The sequence below is a fragment of the Dunckerocampus dactyliophorus genome, chromosome 15 (genome assembly GCF_027744805.1).
Source record: "Dunckerocampus dactyliophorus isolate RoL2022-P2 chromosome 15, RoL_Ddac_1.1, whole genome shotgun sequence".
NCBI lineage: Eukaryota > Metazoa > Chordata > Actinopteri > Syngnathiformes > Syngnathidae > Dunckerocampus > Dunckerocampus dactyliophorus.
Window position 1 is genome coordinate 27,463,223 of NC_072833.1, and position 17,451 is coordinate 27,480,673.

The following is a 17,451-nucleotide window of genomic DNA, read 5'->3' on the forward strand; positions in this document are numbered from 1 at the left end:
GTGGTGGACATGCCAAATTTCCTCAGTCTTCTCAGGAAGTACAGTCTCCTTTGGGACTTCTTCAGAATTTGTTGGGTGTTGTGAGACCAGGTGAGGTCCTCGCTGATGTGTGTGCCAAGGAACTTGAAGGTTTTCACCCTCTCCACCTCAGTCTCATCAATAAACAGGGGACTATGCGGCTCCTTTTCCCTTGTTCTTGGGTCGATGATCATCTCTTTAGTCTTATCTGTATTGAGAAGGAGATTGTTATCACGACACCAAGCTATGAGGTCCGCCACCTCTCTTCTGGATGATGTTTCAACACCACCAGTGATCAGTCCGATGACTGTAGTGTCATCCGCAAATTTAATGATGCTGGTGTTGTTCTGGGAGGCCACGCAATCGTAGGTGAAGAGCGTGTAGAGGAGCGGACTCAGCACACACCCCTGTGGGGTCCCAGTGCTCACAATTCTTGAGCTGGATGTGCGATTGTGGACTCTGACTGACTGGGGCCTGCCTGTTAGAAAGTTAAACACCCAGTTACAGAGGGAGGGTGACAGGCCAAGTGTGAGGAGCTTATTTGTGAGTTTGTGGGGGCTGACTGTGTTAAAAGCAGAGCTATAGTCTGTAAATAGCATTCTGACATATGTGTCCTGGCCCTGTAGGTGAGAAAGGGCTGTGTGGATGGCAGTGTTGACTGCATCATCCGTGGACCGGTTCTGGCGATATGCAAACTGTAGAGGGTCCACAGTTGCTGCCGGGATGCTCTTTTTGATGTGGGTCATGACTATTCTTTCAAAGCACTTCATAACAATAGGAGTGAGTGCTATAGGGCGATAGTCATTCAAGCAGGTCACGTTGCTCTTCTTGGGTACGGGCACTATGGTGGTGGACTTAAAGCAGGTCGGTACAGATGCTTGTGCAAGCGACAGGTTAAATATGTCAGCAAGCACATCAGCTAGCTCTGATGAGCAAACCTGAAGTGCACGTCCTGAGATGTTGTCTGGGCCTGCTGCTTTTCGTGGGTTTGTTTTGTTTAGAACCCTGCGCACATCAGCTGATGTCACCATGAGAGGTGAGTCCTGTGTGCTCCCCAGGTTCAGCCACCCTCTCTGCTCATCAGGAGTTTGGGTGTCAAAGCGGGCATAGAACTCATTCAGCTCATCTGGAAGTGTGGTATGGCTGGACGTGGCTACGCTACTCCGCTGGCGATAATCTGTGATGTGCTGGAGCCCCGCCCACATGCGCCGAGGGTCTGAGGTGGAATAGTAGCCCTCCAGCTTCTGTCTGTACTGTCTTTTGGCCTCTCGTATGGACCTCCTCAGGTCATATCTGGCCTTTTTGTAGTCCTCAGCGGTGCCCATGACAAATGCAGACGAACGAGCACGTAGCTTAGCCCTTACATCACAGTTCATCCACTGTTTTTGATTAGGGGTTTCGATACAGGGGTCACGGTTGGGTACGCATGTGTAACGCTTCCATACAGATCCACGTATTCTTTCACCTCTAGTCGATACTGTAGGTCGGCAGGCAGGTCGATACTTTATTTATCTCCAAGAGAAGCTCACAGCAGCTCTGCAAAAGTGTCCTGATCAACATAATCACTTCAAAATAAAACAAACACATTAAAATAGGAGAGTTAAGAAAAATAAGAAAATAGAATGATAAATAAATAAATAAATGTGTAACAGATCACTTCAATTTCAATAATACATAATAAATAATAATAATACATGATAAGGTAATAAGTCCAGTCCTGTGTGTGTTTTTATGGCTCCCCCTCTGTTGTGGTGAAAAGCCGCATGGCATGGGGCAGGAATGATCTGTTCATTCATCGGTGGAGCAGGACAGTGATAGTAATCTGCCACTGAAACCTCTTCTGTGGGGAGATGATGCTGTGTGTTGGATGATGCTGGTTGTCCATGATGGAAAGGAGCCTCCTTGATGTCCTTTGCTCTGCCACAGATGCCAGGCTGTCCAGCTCAGTGCCTTCCTCACCAGTTTGTCCACGCGTGTGGCGTCCTTCTTCTTGAAGGCAGCTCCCCCAGCACACAACTGCATACAGGGGGGCACTAGCTACCACAGTCGGTAGAAGCTTCTTGCATACTTTGAAGGAGGCCTTCTGAGGAAGTACAGAAGGCTCTGCCCTTTCCCGCACAGAGCATCCATGTTGGCAGTTTATCATGGAGATGCACTCACAGGTGTCTGTAGGTGTGAACCACCTCCACACGGGCACCTTTTATGGTTCAACGGGTAAAGTTAGTCAAATCCCAATTTCTTACCTCCAGGTGTGCACATACTACACTTCCATCTACATAAAAAATAAAGAAAGTTATTGTATAGGGGTTTGAAAAAAAAGATATTGTGCATGCCTACTTTATTTACCAAGCAGATCCGCTCAGTGGTTGTGCTCATTGTCTTAATGCTATGTTGTGGTCATTTGCTATTAAATACAGCCAGTTACTGGATAAAATATTGAAGCAAATATTTGGTGATCTACTCAGCATCATGTGGTGATCTACTGCTAGCTCACATCGGCTCTAAAGCCTCACATCTTTCTTGGTCTTTCATTCAAAGTGTCCAGGTTGTCCAGGCTTTCAAATGCTGCTGACATTTAGAAAATGGAGCTTTGTGTTGGTCTGGCTCCTTACTCGGGCACCTTTATCTCACTCTGTGCTATTTGCTACTTCTCCAACATGTCAAGGTTGGAAGATGACAGCTTTCTTTGTGTTCACCTCTTTGGAAAGTTCTACTTGGATTGTGTACATTATGATTACGTATGCGACATGTGTTCTACATGGCTGATGCTTGTCGTGTGTTTACGCTTGGTTTTGCTAGCACTCTACCACTGAGTAATGAATGACAATGATGAGCGTATGTTCTCCAGCAACATGTCAGGTCCTGCCATGAAATAAACACAACACATGCTACATTCTATTTTATACATCTCATCTTGCAGCCAGCTTCAATGTGAGAGAAGTTGCAGTTTCTGGGCCGCAGGTGCGACACGGAATGGCCTCAGCAGGATTTGGGTTGCGGCTACAGCAGACTTTTCTGCCATAAACCCCAATAAACTCACCGTGCCCACTCCTCTTCCTCAGCCCATTTGGGTCCAAGCAGAAGCCTGCTGAGGGACAATGAGGCCCTGGTCGCATCACCTGTCCAGCACACACACACACACCCATCCAGCAAATGAAGCAAAAGCGTCCAATGTCCAGGCTAGCTGTTAATCATTACCACCATCTCCATGTTTGCTTTGTCTCTGCACTCCTTTATGCCGTCCACAGCGTTGTGTGTCAGACTCATGCGCTTTATTTACTCTGACACGCGTCTGCACGCCACACATCACGACGTGCGCGCACCCACGTATGCAAACAATGCTCTTTTCCTCTCAGCCGAATCGCACTTTCCATCTACCTGACAGATTCTATTACGGCAAACGGAAGCGGGTGCCATTTTCCGACGGATAATCCGCCCAGCTACAGAATACTCAAATAACGCTGAGGTATTTCCTTGTGCGTGGTCGGCACCGTGACATTCCAGATAGGAACACAGTTTTATTTTTGTTATCTATTTTGTTTTTGTTATAGTTTTGCTGACGACGATGCTCTATGACTCTTCATCAACCCTCTGACCACAATGTTAGGCACACCTATTAGCTCAACACTACACTATGGGCTTGTCCTTTGCAATCATGCTTTTTATAGGGCTCTCACAAGATCTCTCACAAGATCTCTCACAAGATCTCTCACAAGATCTCTCACAAGATCTCTCACAAGATCTCTCACAAGATCTCATGTCACAAGATCCCCTGTCACAAGACCTCCTGCCACAAGATCTCTTGTCACAAGATCTCTTGTCACAAGATCTTGCAAGATTAAAATGTGACATGATTTCTCATTCACAAAAAAACTGTGTGGTGGGCACTAGGCCTAGGATGATGATGAATGAATGAATGGATGAAGGAGTGAATGACACCATGAATGAAAATGAAGTGGCTAACCAATATATTGCCATGTGCACGCGTGTCTGTTTTCCTCCAAACAGGTGGGAGGCTTCACTCTGTGCATTAATTTCAGCCCCTTGGCACGTTTGTTCTATAGAACAACGGTATGAATGAAGTGAGCCCTTTTGTCAGTCATACAGTCTCTTTGTCCCGGTGGGTGGAGGCGGGCCTGCTAGCATACACACAGTGCAGAAGAGTGTAACGTAGTAGAAATAATATTAGTAGATTGCAATCTATTGGCATATTGTTATAGTTTTTTGTATTTTTTTTGTAAATGTGCAGTCGTTCCATGCTACACTGTGGTTCAGACAGCGCTCCTTCACTCTATGGTGTTTTTTCTTACTGTAAATGAATGAATAAATGCTAACTGTTGTGGGGTACGGCCTATTATTAGTGAAACATCCAGTATGCAAATACAAGCACATTGTACGTATTATTGGCCCATGGTCAATCATACAAACGGCTACATGAAGTCAAATGCAAATGTAAGGCATTTGGAAGACGTTATATGTTGTGTAATATCTGTCATGTGTGCGCATTCTAGAGGCGGGGCCTTTTTTCATTTATTGACTTATGGTGCTCGCGTATGGAAGCAATTAACCGTGATAAGTGAGGGACGGCTGTAATGACAAAATCTCGTCTCGTTGTCATACACCCGGTGTCGTGTATGAGTGACACGTGACACCCCCAATGATTTATTATAACATACAGTAGATGTTGAAAAGTTGATGCAAATGAGTCTTTTTGTGCACTTTGAGTCCAAATGGGACATTTTAGAAGCCGTGTGTAGGCAGTGAGTTACAGCCCATAATTACCACCTGCAGGCTGCTAGCGTGCTCCTTTAGGCTCCTGCAGGTGACACACATGCCCCTCCCTGGATGAGCCACATATGGCCGGGCAGGGGTGGGATGCTTTGAGGGGACGCCCATACTCTGTGGTGGGATGCGGAGGAAGATGGAGACCATACAGCATCATATTCCTTCAATGTTTGTTTGTCTGAAGGCCCCTCCTCTCTCCTACCCCCCCACGCACACACACTGATTGTTGTTTTGGTGGAGCAGAGTGTGTGAGTGGGTGGAGAAAATGTCAGAAAATAGTGAGCGCAGGGATGGAGGGGATATGTGCACTTTGTCTGACAGCAGAGGAAGAGAGTGAGCGATGGAGGGGGGGTGCAGGGGGCTGTGGTGGGCTTGAGTAGGTGGGCGGGAATAGAGGAGCGAGTGTCACGGACTGAGAGAGAGAGAGAGCCAGCCGCTTGCTCGCTGGAAGCTGAAGTGTGCCATCGGGAGTGTTTCTTTAGCCGTGGTGGTGGTGGTGCTTTCTTTCGGAGGGTTTTTATTTGCTTGCTTTTTCGTCACCGCACAGACGCAGATTCAGCACCCCCAACTTGACGCCCTTCCTGGGACTGTGACCTGCGCTCTCAGGAAGACAGCCTGCTGCCTGGTAGGACACGTACCTGACACACACACACACACACACACGTGATGTCGTGATTCTTAGAAAATACAAACATTGGTGAACGGGGTGGGGGCGCGGTCGCCAGCCAGCTCATGCATGGTGACAGGTGTCAGATTGCCAGTGACAGGATTACTGAAAGGGAGAACATCCCAAGATGAGTTTTTTGGGGGTGTCAGGGCATAAGCTCACTCACCTTTATTTCAATGAGCATGAAGACATCACAGCAGATCATAGCAAATCAATATCATGAGTCTTTTTGATGAAGAAGCTGACGTGTGGCCAATAAGTGGCACATGTTCTTATTTGATGGTTTTTTTCATGTGATGTTGCTGCTAATTGAAGATGCTAATGCTCATTGTTATTCTTCTTATTATTTTTCAATGGCTGTGATTGGTGACACACAGTGAGGCACAGGAAGACATCTCTATTTATCTCCATTTACACTTCCATCACAACTTCCTGGTGGGGGCCAGATGCTGCATGTTTCCATGCTCTCGCTTCAAAAGAGCTTCAAATTTCCACCGTGTACGTGAGAGTGCACGAGCCGGCCTCGGCAGCTGGCATTAAAAAAAAACGTCATTTAGGGAATTTGTGCTGCTGTGGTTGGATTCCCTTCTTCTCCTGCAAGGTCCACTGGGTCTTTATGTGTATCATCATCATCACCACCTTGCTAGCGCTGATGACCTTGGCACAACCTTGGCGTGTGGGAGGCCTTTGGGTGTCTCCTCTGGGTGCTAACAGGAAGCTGACACTTTAGGACACAGGTGTCAAACTCAAGACCCGGGGGCCCGATTCGGCCCGCCAAAGCCTGGAAATAATGCAGGCCAAAAAGACAAGCATTTTATGTTATTATTTTTACAAATATGTAAATTATATTTGTAACGCTTTTAATAGAGTAATGCTCTATTTTTAATTAGATTTTATTTATTATTTTTAAGATTATTATTGACATTTATATATATATATATGTTGAATATGTTTCCTGATAATAAGTGGGTGATGTATTAGTAACAAAATGATGCCACATCATTTGATAGAAATGAAAATGATCACCCTATAGAGGGGGGAAATCAAAGACCCCCCAAAAACGAAAGTGAAAAAATGATGCATCAGACTGGTCCATTTAGCTAAAATGTCATTGTAGCAACTCAAAATGATTCTCAGTAGTTTGTGTGGCCCCCACGTGCTTGTACGCATGCCTGACAACGTGGGGGCATGCTCCTAATGAGACTACGGATGGTGTCCTGGGGGATCTCCTCCCAGATCTGGACCAGGGCATCCATGAGCTCCTGGACAGTCTGAGGAGCAACCTGGCGGCGCCGGATGGACCTAAACATAATGTCCCAGAGGTGTTCTATTGGGTTTAGGTCAGGTGAACGTGGGGGCCAGTCAATGGTATCAATTCCTTCATCCTCCAGGAACTACCTGCATACACTAGCCACATGAGGTCGGGCATTGTCGTGAACCAGGAGGAACCCAGGTCCCACTGCACCAGCGTAGGTTCTGACAATGGGTCCAAGGATTTCATCCCAACACCTAATAGCAGTCAGGGTGCCGTTATCTAACCTGTAGAGGTCTGTGCGTCCTTCCAGGGATATGCCTCCCCAGACCATCACTGACCCACCACCAAACCGGTCATGCTGAATGATGTTGCAGGCAGCATAACGTTCTCCACGGCATCTCCAGACCCTTTCACGTCTGTCGCATGTGCTCAGGTTGAACTTGTTCTCATCAGTGAAGAGGACAGGGCACCAGTGGTGTAGTTGCCAATTCTGGTGGTCTATGGCAAATGCCAATGGAGCTCTACGGTGCTGGGCAGTGAGCACAGGGCCCACTACAGAACGTCGGGCCCTCAGGCCACCCTCATGGAGCCTGTTTCTGATTGTTTGGTCAGAAACATTCACACCAGTGGCCTGCTGGAGGTCATTTTGTAGGGCTCTGGCAGTGCTCATCCTGTTCCTCCTTGCACAAAGGAGCAGATACTGATCAAGCTGAGGGTTGAAGGACCTTCTACGGCCCTGTCCAGCTCTCCTGGAGTAACTACCTGTCTCCTGGAATCTCCTCCATGCGTCCAGGTACCGCAGTGATGCCCTGGTCCAGATCTGGAAGGAGATCCCCCAGGACACCATCCGTGGTCTCATTAGGAGCATGCCCCCACGTTGTCAGAAATTTTGTTTTAAATGAAAAAGACATCTAATCTTTCTCGCTAAATATATTTGCTTTCAGTTTAGATGGAAAAGGTTTTCATTTTCTGTTGTCAAATCCGATTTAAACTGTTCATTATAGTATGAATCTAATCATGAATGATTATTCTGTTTATTGTCATTGACATGATACTTGTGTAGTCCCATGTGCTGTTGGCACTTGGGCTTGTTTCAGTGTTGTTGGTCAACAATGGAGAGTAAAAGTGAGAATAATGAAATATGCCGTATGATTCCGCATGAGAATATGTGAATATGCTTTGACAGTTCCAGGCGGCGCTCAGAGGGTAACCACAGCTGCCATGTGGCTCAGGGTTTGACGCCCGTGCTTTAGGACTTAACTTGATGGATGTGCTTCTTTTTTAGCTTCAGCTTTGCTGTAGATGCTTTAGTGTGTGTTGCTTTGTGACCACAACCTTCCATCCGTGCACATTCCCGCCCCAAGCTCTGCTCCTCCCGCTCCACTGGTCTCACTTTGCTGTCGACGTGACTCAGTGCCCTCCTGCACTCTGATTGGCTGGCCTCTCTCCTCAAGTGGGGGTAGGGGGAGCTGGGTGTCAGGGCTCAGCCGTTACATTCAGCCCGACATCCCAGCCTGTCAGCTGGAATCAACCACCTCATATTACAGAGCCTGACCACCATGGAGATGGTCAATAGTGCCCAACCCCCCGTCCTGCGGCACAAAGTCCAAATAGAGCACCTTGGTCCTCCACAGCAGGACCAGCCTGTTTGCTCAGGGCCTGCTGAGCTGGATCAGCACCATGGACAGTTCCCGGCATCCTTGATGGAGCGTCTATGCTGCTCCATGGTGTAAATGCCATATTTGACTATTTACTAGGCCCTGTCATCAATGACTACACACACGGCGTCCACATGTCACCATCAGGCTGTTGAAGGAAGTCATGTGCTTATGTTTATACTGTCTGAATGCTTATTCGTCTTCACATATCAGCAGCTCTCTTTACATGCAAACTACAGTCCCGGTGTTTGCTCTCACGCACACGCACACGCACACGCACACGCACACGCACACGCACACGCACACATAGAGAAATATGTAAACATGGTCTCAGCATGACATTGATTGTACACAACATCAGCAAACACACACCACGTGCAGCCCCCGCAGCCTGACACAAACAATAACGTCTTGCCCTGCGGCCTCACTTTTCACCTGCAGACAGCCAAACCCCCCCACGCTCCCCCGTACAACATGTCGCCTAATTGAGGCAGCTAATAACCATTGGGGGTCATTTGGATATGTAAGCATTAGCATAATTGAGGGGATGTGGGGAGGATAGGTGTTTTCCACTGATGCCTCTTTGGCACCCCCGGAACACTCGCCAACTGTCAGCTACTGTCCAGGGTGTGGTTGTTGTCCTCAACATCAGGTGTCCTCCATCTTTGTTGTTGTGCTTTAGGATTTACTGATTAGTGTTGTCCATTTTTTGTGTGGTCCAAAAGTTGTGAAGGGTACCAAATGAAGTGGTCTCGGCCACATTTGGGCACCCTTCTGTTGGTTGGAGGGCACCTAAACGAAAAACGGGTTAAACGGTGCAGTGCATTGATTGGTGAACATCCATCCATTCATCTTGTCTTCACTGGGCTTGTAGGGGTATGCTGGAGCCTATCCCAGCTGGCTTGGGGCGAGAGGTGGGGTACACCCTGGACTGGTGGCCAGCCAATGGCAGGGCACGTATCAACAAGCAAGCATTCATATGAACAACTTAGAGTCTCTGATTAACCTAACATGCATGGTTTTGGAATGTGGGGGGGGGAAACCCGCCCATGCACGGGGAGAACATGCAAACTCCACACGGAGATGCCCAATGGAGACTCCAACCCACATCTTCCCGATGTCCTGTCTGTGTGGCCAACATGCTGACCACGAGGCCACGGTGCAACGTGATTGGTGGACAGACTAACGTTGCATGGATTATGTTCTTATTTTGTTCCTATTTCCATGGGTCAGTGCCTCCTTCCTCTCAGTGTTGCTTAGCTGCAATTAAAAGATCCGTCATGCCAGGAGGCTATCTCGCAGAGGTTATCTTCAGATCGGGCTTTTTTTTCTTCCTCCAAACTTCGTCCTGTGACGCTCCTCACCGGGAGCAGCGCGCGGCAAATGGAGGCTAATCGCTGATCTCGGGCATCGATTCGGGAGCACATTATCCACCGCCCCGTCGCCGAGGAACAGATCCCATTACAGATGTGTCCCACGCTGGGTTTGTACGCTCAGAAAGGTTGCGTGCAAAATAGAGATGAATACGAGCACCAGTGCAAGTTTAGGAAGCAATCAGCGCCTTTTATGCACGGCAGCCACAAGGAATAATTCCCCATGGTTTGGTTTTTACCCCCCCCCCCGCTCTCATGTCTCTGCCTGATTTGCACCGCTTGTGCGTGTGCACGTAGCATGATGATGTGGGGAAGGTGTGTGCATGTGTGCGGTGTTGCGACGTGTTAGATGGCTGTGAATAACTGCAGCACATTGGTGCATTATTCATCCGTTGTCACCTTCCCTCCCCGTCACAAGTCGTGACTGCAATTTGGGGGTGTTGCAAGTGGGGGTGGGGGTCCTCACTAAAAGTTTGAATGAACCAAATCAAGCGTTCCTAGCTCCAATCTCCTCCCCGTGAGTGACATGATTCCAGAATAATACACGTTGGTGATATTGTAAATGCTGTAAATCAGCTCGTCTTCATTCCCACGCTGCAAAAACATGAGTGTACATAACCTCTGCCGCCATTAACCCCCACCCGGAGCCCCCTCCACGGAAGCAAATTACCCAGGATGCACCTGGGAGAGACTGCGGATTACGGCGGCTCGAGTCTGACATTCACTTAATATACTTTGCTAATGGACTGTCAGTGTGTGTGTGCGTGCGTGTGTGTGTGTGTGTGTGTGTGTGTGTGTGTGCACCCCCGTGGGTGAAGTGTCTGGGACGGAGGTCACCTGACCCGCCGCATGTGTGCTGATTTGCATGCAGGTTGACGATGCAGGGTGGATATGACAGAAGAGGAAGTACGTGTCTGTGCTTTTATCAACAAAATGATTTCATGCTTTCAATCAGCAAGAACGCAAGTTGGCATCAAGAGAACCAGCCTGCTGTTTTCCAAGCGTGTTTCTTGGGAGACAATGGAGGAAAAGAGTTCCAGCGTGCAGACGCACACATTGTTTTCCTGTGCTTCCTTACTCATAAAGATCATCAAGCCCCTTTCTGGGGTGACGTATTTCCTAGCAAGCAATTAAAAGAGAGAAAAGAGCTGACGTGTTGACTGTTTTGTTCATCCAGCAGGTTGCGTAGAATCATTGAAGATGGTGCATGACCAGTGAGGAAGGAGGGGGATTCGGAGGCATACTTTTGTCTGCTTTTAAAGAAGAAGAGAAGAGAAAGAAGAAGAACTGGATCAGCGCTGGTGTCCGACCTCAGGTGTTCTCTCCTGGGCCCGCCTGTCAGTCACTTTGGGGCCGCCCCACACTCCACTAAGCTTGAGCGACGTGCCGCTAGCCACGCGCTAACCTTTGTGCATGGTGTGTTTGTGTGTTTGCACGCACACTGCACATTTATCTGCTCCTCTCTCTCCTACCAGCCGCTCAAGGACTCTCCTTGGCAGGTGATTTGGAACTGTATTGATCAGGGTATTGATCCTCTTCAACAGCATGTAGAATGCACCCTATCATGTCCCAGCACACGCCATTAAGCACTCATCTTTTTTATGTCGCTTTGTACCAAACCACTTTTTAAGTGGGACCTACGTGTTACCACACACACGGGCTGCGCAATTTCTGGGAAATGTGTTGGCCATGGCCAGCATGTCGAGGAAGTAGGATATCAGAGGGGTGGCAAAGTGTGTCGTACTTATGGAGCAAGTGATTCAGATACCCACGTGCTTGCCGTAGCTTTTAGTTGGTGAGTGCGGCGTTTGACTCGTGCGTGCTAGGTGCGCTTCTTGTAAGGCTGTGTTACGTTTCACTCGCAGGGGGCGTATGTGTGTGGGCATCGTGCGAGGCTCATGAAGCCTGCTCACTTCCATTGCAAGATGGGCGTACCGGCTTCCTACGGCACCTACGGCTGTCGTGACCGGGAGAACCGGAGTGTACAGCTGGAGGAGTCACTGCCTTGCCCAGGCAAAGTAGACAATGTACTTTTAAAGTTGTTGTCCTCCTCTGCCTTGCCCTTGCGACCTGGTTGCGTGCAAGCTTTTCCTGCACGCACGCGCAAAATCACCAATTTTCTTCCTACTGGCTTTGCATGCTGTCTGCAGGTTTGAAAATCCGTGCAGTCCACGTGCATCTCTTGCGATTTTCCCCATTTTTGCACGTAGCCAGCACATACGTCGGGATGTGAGGCCCGCCTAAGGGGCGGGGCTAGTCAGCATGTCTTGTGGAAGGAAAGCAGATGTGATGGAGAAGCAGCCGGAAGAAAAGGACTGAGCGAGACACGGACTTCTTCAGAAGTTTCAGTAATCAGATTAGCTTTGCAGGATGAGCTTGCAGATGGCCGTCGTCGCCTCACTGGCCATCTTCCCTTCATCGCCCTCGTCTTGCAGGATGGCCACAAAGTCACTGGGAGCTTGTGGAAAATAGCCTTCATCCGTCTTCCATCTTCTCATTCAGGCCACAATCTGGTCTCCGCTGGAAGACTTGAGGTGTTCTCACCCAAGAAGGCTTAGCAGAGGGATTGTACGTCCATATTAGAAGTAAATGATTACGAAGCTGAATCAGATTCATCACAGTTTTCAAATTAATTCATCGTGATTAATCACCATTTGCAAGTACAGTCAAATCTGTCTATAGCGGCCACTGAAGGGAAATGGCAAAAGTGGCCGCCATAGACAGGGGGCCGCTATAGACAGGTTGGTGGCCATTTTGAATTTGTGCGCACACATATTAGCATGTATTCACAAAAAGACTGGAGCGAAACCAAGAGACATAGGGGAAAAGGCTCTGTTGACACATAAACAGGTAGGTAAATCTAGGTAACAGCTCCGGTGAAGAAACTAGTAATATCAATAACAACAATGAACCAGCGCCGCACATTCGACGGCGCTGGCCTTTTATCCGCCACAAATGTTAATTGACCGCAGCTGCGCGGCCACCAGCCATGAAGCGGCTGCCTCTTCCTCCCCGGAGAAGGCACAGCCTGCCAATGAGAGCGCAGGACAGGGGACGCTCGCTCCTGTCCTGCAGAGCGTCACAAATTTCCATCTTTGATTTTTTTTTAAACACGATTTTAAAAGCAAGAAATAAAAAATTTTAGTGAAGGAGCCCGAGGATATATGTACAAGATACGCGTGAAGCAGTCATGAATGGGTGTGTGCGTGAACAATTGAGTGCGGAGGAGGTGCGAAGATCGTCGTAAACTAACAATACCATCACTCCTTTCTTATTGAATGGGCTTCTAATCTCTAATTAGTCAGCAATTAAGTGATATTTTATGTTTTATTCAGGTATTTTGGCTATTTTAGAATCTATTCACGGCATTGCAAAGTGGGAAGATTACTGTTTTGGCCGTCATTGAATCTTTTCACAGCGGCATTACAAAATAAGAAGACGGCTTTTTTATGTCCAACTACGACTCAGTAATTAAAGTCTACACACGACGGCTTCAGTGATTAAAAAACCAAGCTTCTACTTGAGTTGGTAATTTGGCCGCTATATGCGGTCAGATATTGACCAAGGGAGCCAAAATGGGTGGCCGCTGGCCGCGTTGGACAGGTGACTGCTATACACAGGGTCTATAACATGTACATTTGCTGCGGGGGATTTTTCAGTGGCTGCTCTAGGCAGGTGGCCGTTCTATACAGGTGGCCGCTAAGACAGGTTTGACTGTATGTCTGAAGTATGGCCATTTTGACTTCATTGAAAGAAAGATAAAAGGCAGGAGAGGATTGTCATACAGAATATTTGTATGAAGAGCTCCAAATGAAGTGAAAATGGAAATGAAGCTCAAAGATAGCACACGCGTGTGAAAGCCTATTCACCTTTGAATCACACTTTAACCGTGTTGTGGGCAAACAGGGGTTGCATTCAATGAATTCACATGTTTTGAGTTTATTTTCTGGGTTTTGCGAGCATACTTAAATGCTTTCTGTTTGTTTCGACCACACATATACAGTACGCATAATGAAATGAATGCATCTTGCGGTATTCGAGTGACCGTGAGGAAGTCATTTTGGACTTGAGACGTGTTTCGTGAGTTGGCCATACATACATACAGGTACATACATCTATGATTCTGGAATCGCACTGCTGTTGATGTGTTCAGGGCAGGATCGAGTTAAAAAAAGCGTCAGTCTGTGTGGAGCTACACTGTGCCGCCATCTGTCGTCATAACAGAGAGGCGTGGCTTGCCATGATGCGTATGCATCAATTAAACGTAAGTCATGAAGTAAGTGAGTGAAGGCGCTATTTATGACATCATCCCAAAGTGAGGATAAGATATTTCAAAATAACAGACAAACATGGGACTCCGTCCTTCCGGAAGCAGCAGCTGTTCCCGCCTGAAGAATCCCAAATGTTGCAGCGTGCGGTGACTCGGTGTGGTGCAACACAAACACTGATCAGTGGTCACGTCCACGACGACTTGGCGCGCTGCGAGCGAGCAGCCTGATGTTCCACAAGAACAATACCGCCAAATGTGGTGTCACGTCCATGTTTTTTGTTGAAGGCGGCAGAGTTTTCACACTAATTCCCAATGTTCCAGGACGTGTGAGGAGACGGCTTACCGCCGTGCGCCTTCCTCGGTTTCCATGACAACCATGATCCTTGCATGATAATGGTATCCTGCCCTGGCTGTGAAAACACAGGGAAGAATTAGGGCTTGGAAGTGAGGAATGTGAGTCCTAATGAGGTGTGTACCGTGTGTACTACTTGTACTGCGTACAGTATGCCATTACACTGTACATTCAGACTTTTCTGTCTGCTTTCCGGAAAGGCCACTCATACGATACCTTTTTATATGGCGCACCAAATGATGAATGAGCATGCAAACGCTTGTCTGCATTTCTTTTTTTTTCATTGCTTTTTTTACTTTGTTAAAGAGAGCGGAGGCCAGCCTGCACATTCATCTCCGGCCAGAGCGTGACAACTATAGATCTGCTCTGCTTTGCAAAGACAAATAACCTCATTACCACACACAAGCATTCCAAATAGGATCATGGCGGAGCCTCGGGGGTGGACGGCAGACCATCAAAAAGAAGGTTTTACCAAGAAAACAAGCAATGCAGCTCATCAGGGGATGATCTAGCAGCACGGAAGACTAAATGGCGCTGTCACTTCGTGTACAAGTCAATATAGTGGCTCCTCTTCTTCTGCTATTACACCGCTGAATGGCTGCTAGGACACGCTGCTTTCACCTTAATGCTCTTCTTTTTTTACAAACACTGACAAATTTGCCTGCGGGCCACAAGCATGCGTGTGCAGGCAGGAACACGGTCTTCCCCCCGGTGGCAAATTAGCGTCAGCCAGGACGGGATGCTCACCATTCTCCTCAACTATGTACATCTAGTCCTGCAGCGGCTCGCCTTACGAGGTCCTTCATGATCGGTGCCAGATGAAGCCTCCATCAAGAGGTCAGACCCCGAAGGTCACAGATGTTGCATCCCTCATTGATTGGGTGGAGGACACAATGAGGCGTCCCATCACAAGCCATGCAGGCTGATTCCCAATGGCCACGACGTAATAAGCCAATCATACTGTCAATCATTTTTAACCCTGGGTGCTTTGAGTAATAGCACCCGGTAGGGGGGGAAGAGCCGGCCGGTCCAGGGGTCAGCAGGCACATGCGACTCTTCATCCTCCTTGTTGTGGCTCCCTTCACAACGCACCGATATTTTTTTAACACCCCAGTAAGGAAAATGCACATTTTTGAAAAGTGTTCAGAATGTCCCACTTTTTGGAAGACCGTGAATGCATCCCGGATGAGTTCTGACTGGTGATTGGATGAGCACGAGGAAGGGCGGGGGAGCCGATGTTTGACCATGGATACATCTCCACACGAAAGAAACATCTCAGAAGAAGTTTTTCATTGTGCATTCAGATTTCTTTGTCTTCTCCGCCAACGACGCTGGCAGACCGATACGCTTGATATGTGACCACAAAAACACAAAACCTTCAAGGATGATGTTTGATGGGATTCACACTGCTTTTCTGTTGTGGACAAAATGGCACTTTTGATAGTAAAGGTTGCCGACCCCCGGGCTGGTGCATTAGACAATATAGGCCAATGCTAAGGGTGCCGTGGCTTTCAGGGGGTGCCGTAAAGCTGAGGGGAAAAAAAATCACCTTTTTATTACCTTGAACATTGAAATGTAAAGCAATCAAACCAATGAATATTACTAGAAATGATAATACCAGGATATAAATGGATGGATGATAACACCAAGTAGTGGAGGGCCGGGGGGGTCCAGCATGTCTTTTTGTCCAAATGCAGGAAGGTTTGTTTGTCACTATATAAAGGGTGGAGTCTATCCTCATGGACACGTCTGAGTAACTTGTCCAATCTCTCATCTTGACTTTTGTCCCTCCAGGGAGCTGCACTGCCGCCCCCCCCATCCCCCCCCACCCATGTGTTTATGCGGCCTGTCAACATGTGACAGGAGGAAGCAGAAAGCGAGCTGTTACTTCCCCCTTCTTTCTTCTTCTTCACAGATCAGTCAGTCAAGTGTTTACACTCAGCTCAAGGTCAAACTACGGCGGCCTCACACTCACACACACACGCGCACGCACGCATACACACGCATACACGCACACACAAGCACTGGTTTGCATGAAATAGCAATTTAGGACATTTTGGAGGAAGCAGCAGACATCTTTTCCAATTAGAGCCAAATGAAAGGAGATGAAGGGTGCATTAAAGTGTGATGCAAGTGACCCAACACCGTGCTCCGACACTCACAGGTGCCTCTGTTTCCTTTCAAAATACAAGACATTTTAGCCATATTTTAGGTCCGTCCTACTGTGTCTCTGCATCACTGGTTGTCATGGTTACAGTGACAATCAACCATTATTGTGAAAATTACATGTTGGCTGGTCCGCACCTTAACAAGGCAAGGAGGGCCAAGAAGTGCACTTGAGAAAAGTGATGTTCACCGTAATACTGTCTCTGTCGTGGCTAAAGGGAGACAAAACGCTTGTCATTTTCCCCCTAACAGCCTCATTCCTTGAAATGTCAGCAGTGTTTCACTCTCGTGGCTTTTAAAGGATAAAGCTCAATGTGAGCTTTCAGGATCAAATGCTTTTTGTTTTTCTCTTTACTTCAGCATATGAGTACTCAGTGGAGGTGTCACGAGACACACGAGATCGGGTCCATAAAAACGAGACCAGACAAGATCTGAACATTCATTTGAATAAAAGTACATTGAAAAAATATGATTGGAGGAACAAACTGTATTTACCCAGGGCACAAAACAATGTCGGTGCGTTTTGAAACGTTGATTGTCCCACAAATTGAAGCTCAAAGATATTTTTTACAGCTTTCAGACGTGCATTGCATGGAATTGCGGAGGCAGCACTCACTTCCGCACGCCTGCTGGGGATTCTTCACCTTCATTGATGGCTTGCATTTAATTAGCCAATAAATGCAGTGAGTGTGAATAGAAGCACTCGGTGATTAACGGTGCTGACGTCTACTGTACGTGGGTTGATCTGACAAACCTTCAGTAAAGTTGATGAAGTGTAGAATTACAACAGCTTCTACTTGGACATCAACAAGTAGCAAGCAGACGTTTTAACTCTGATGGAAAAAACATCCACACGCCACTCACTGACACTGGGAATACCAAGGTAGGTTGGCTTGCAGGGTTTAAA

General features: G+C 47.6%; 1 protein-coding gene across 6 annotated transcripts in view; it reads left to right on the top strand.

The window, feature by feature from the left end:
* Window positions 1-17,451, top strand: part of syt1a (synaptotagmin Ia) — a 152,947-nt gene that overhangs the window by 60,582 nt on the left and 74,914 nt on the right. For 4 of the 6 annotated variants that reach the window (XM_054800775.1, XM_054800769.1, XM_054800772.1 and 1 more), the window contains one exon: window positions 5,351-5,428. The exons of 1 other annotated variant lie outside the window; for it this stretch is intronic. The gene's annotated coding sequence lies outside the window, so the exon portion shown is untranslated. Of the gene's footprint in view, window positions 1-5,195; window positions 5,429-17,451 lie in introns of those variants that run through there. One more of the 6 variants, XM_054800770.1, reaches the window with a different exon arrangement.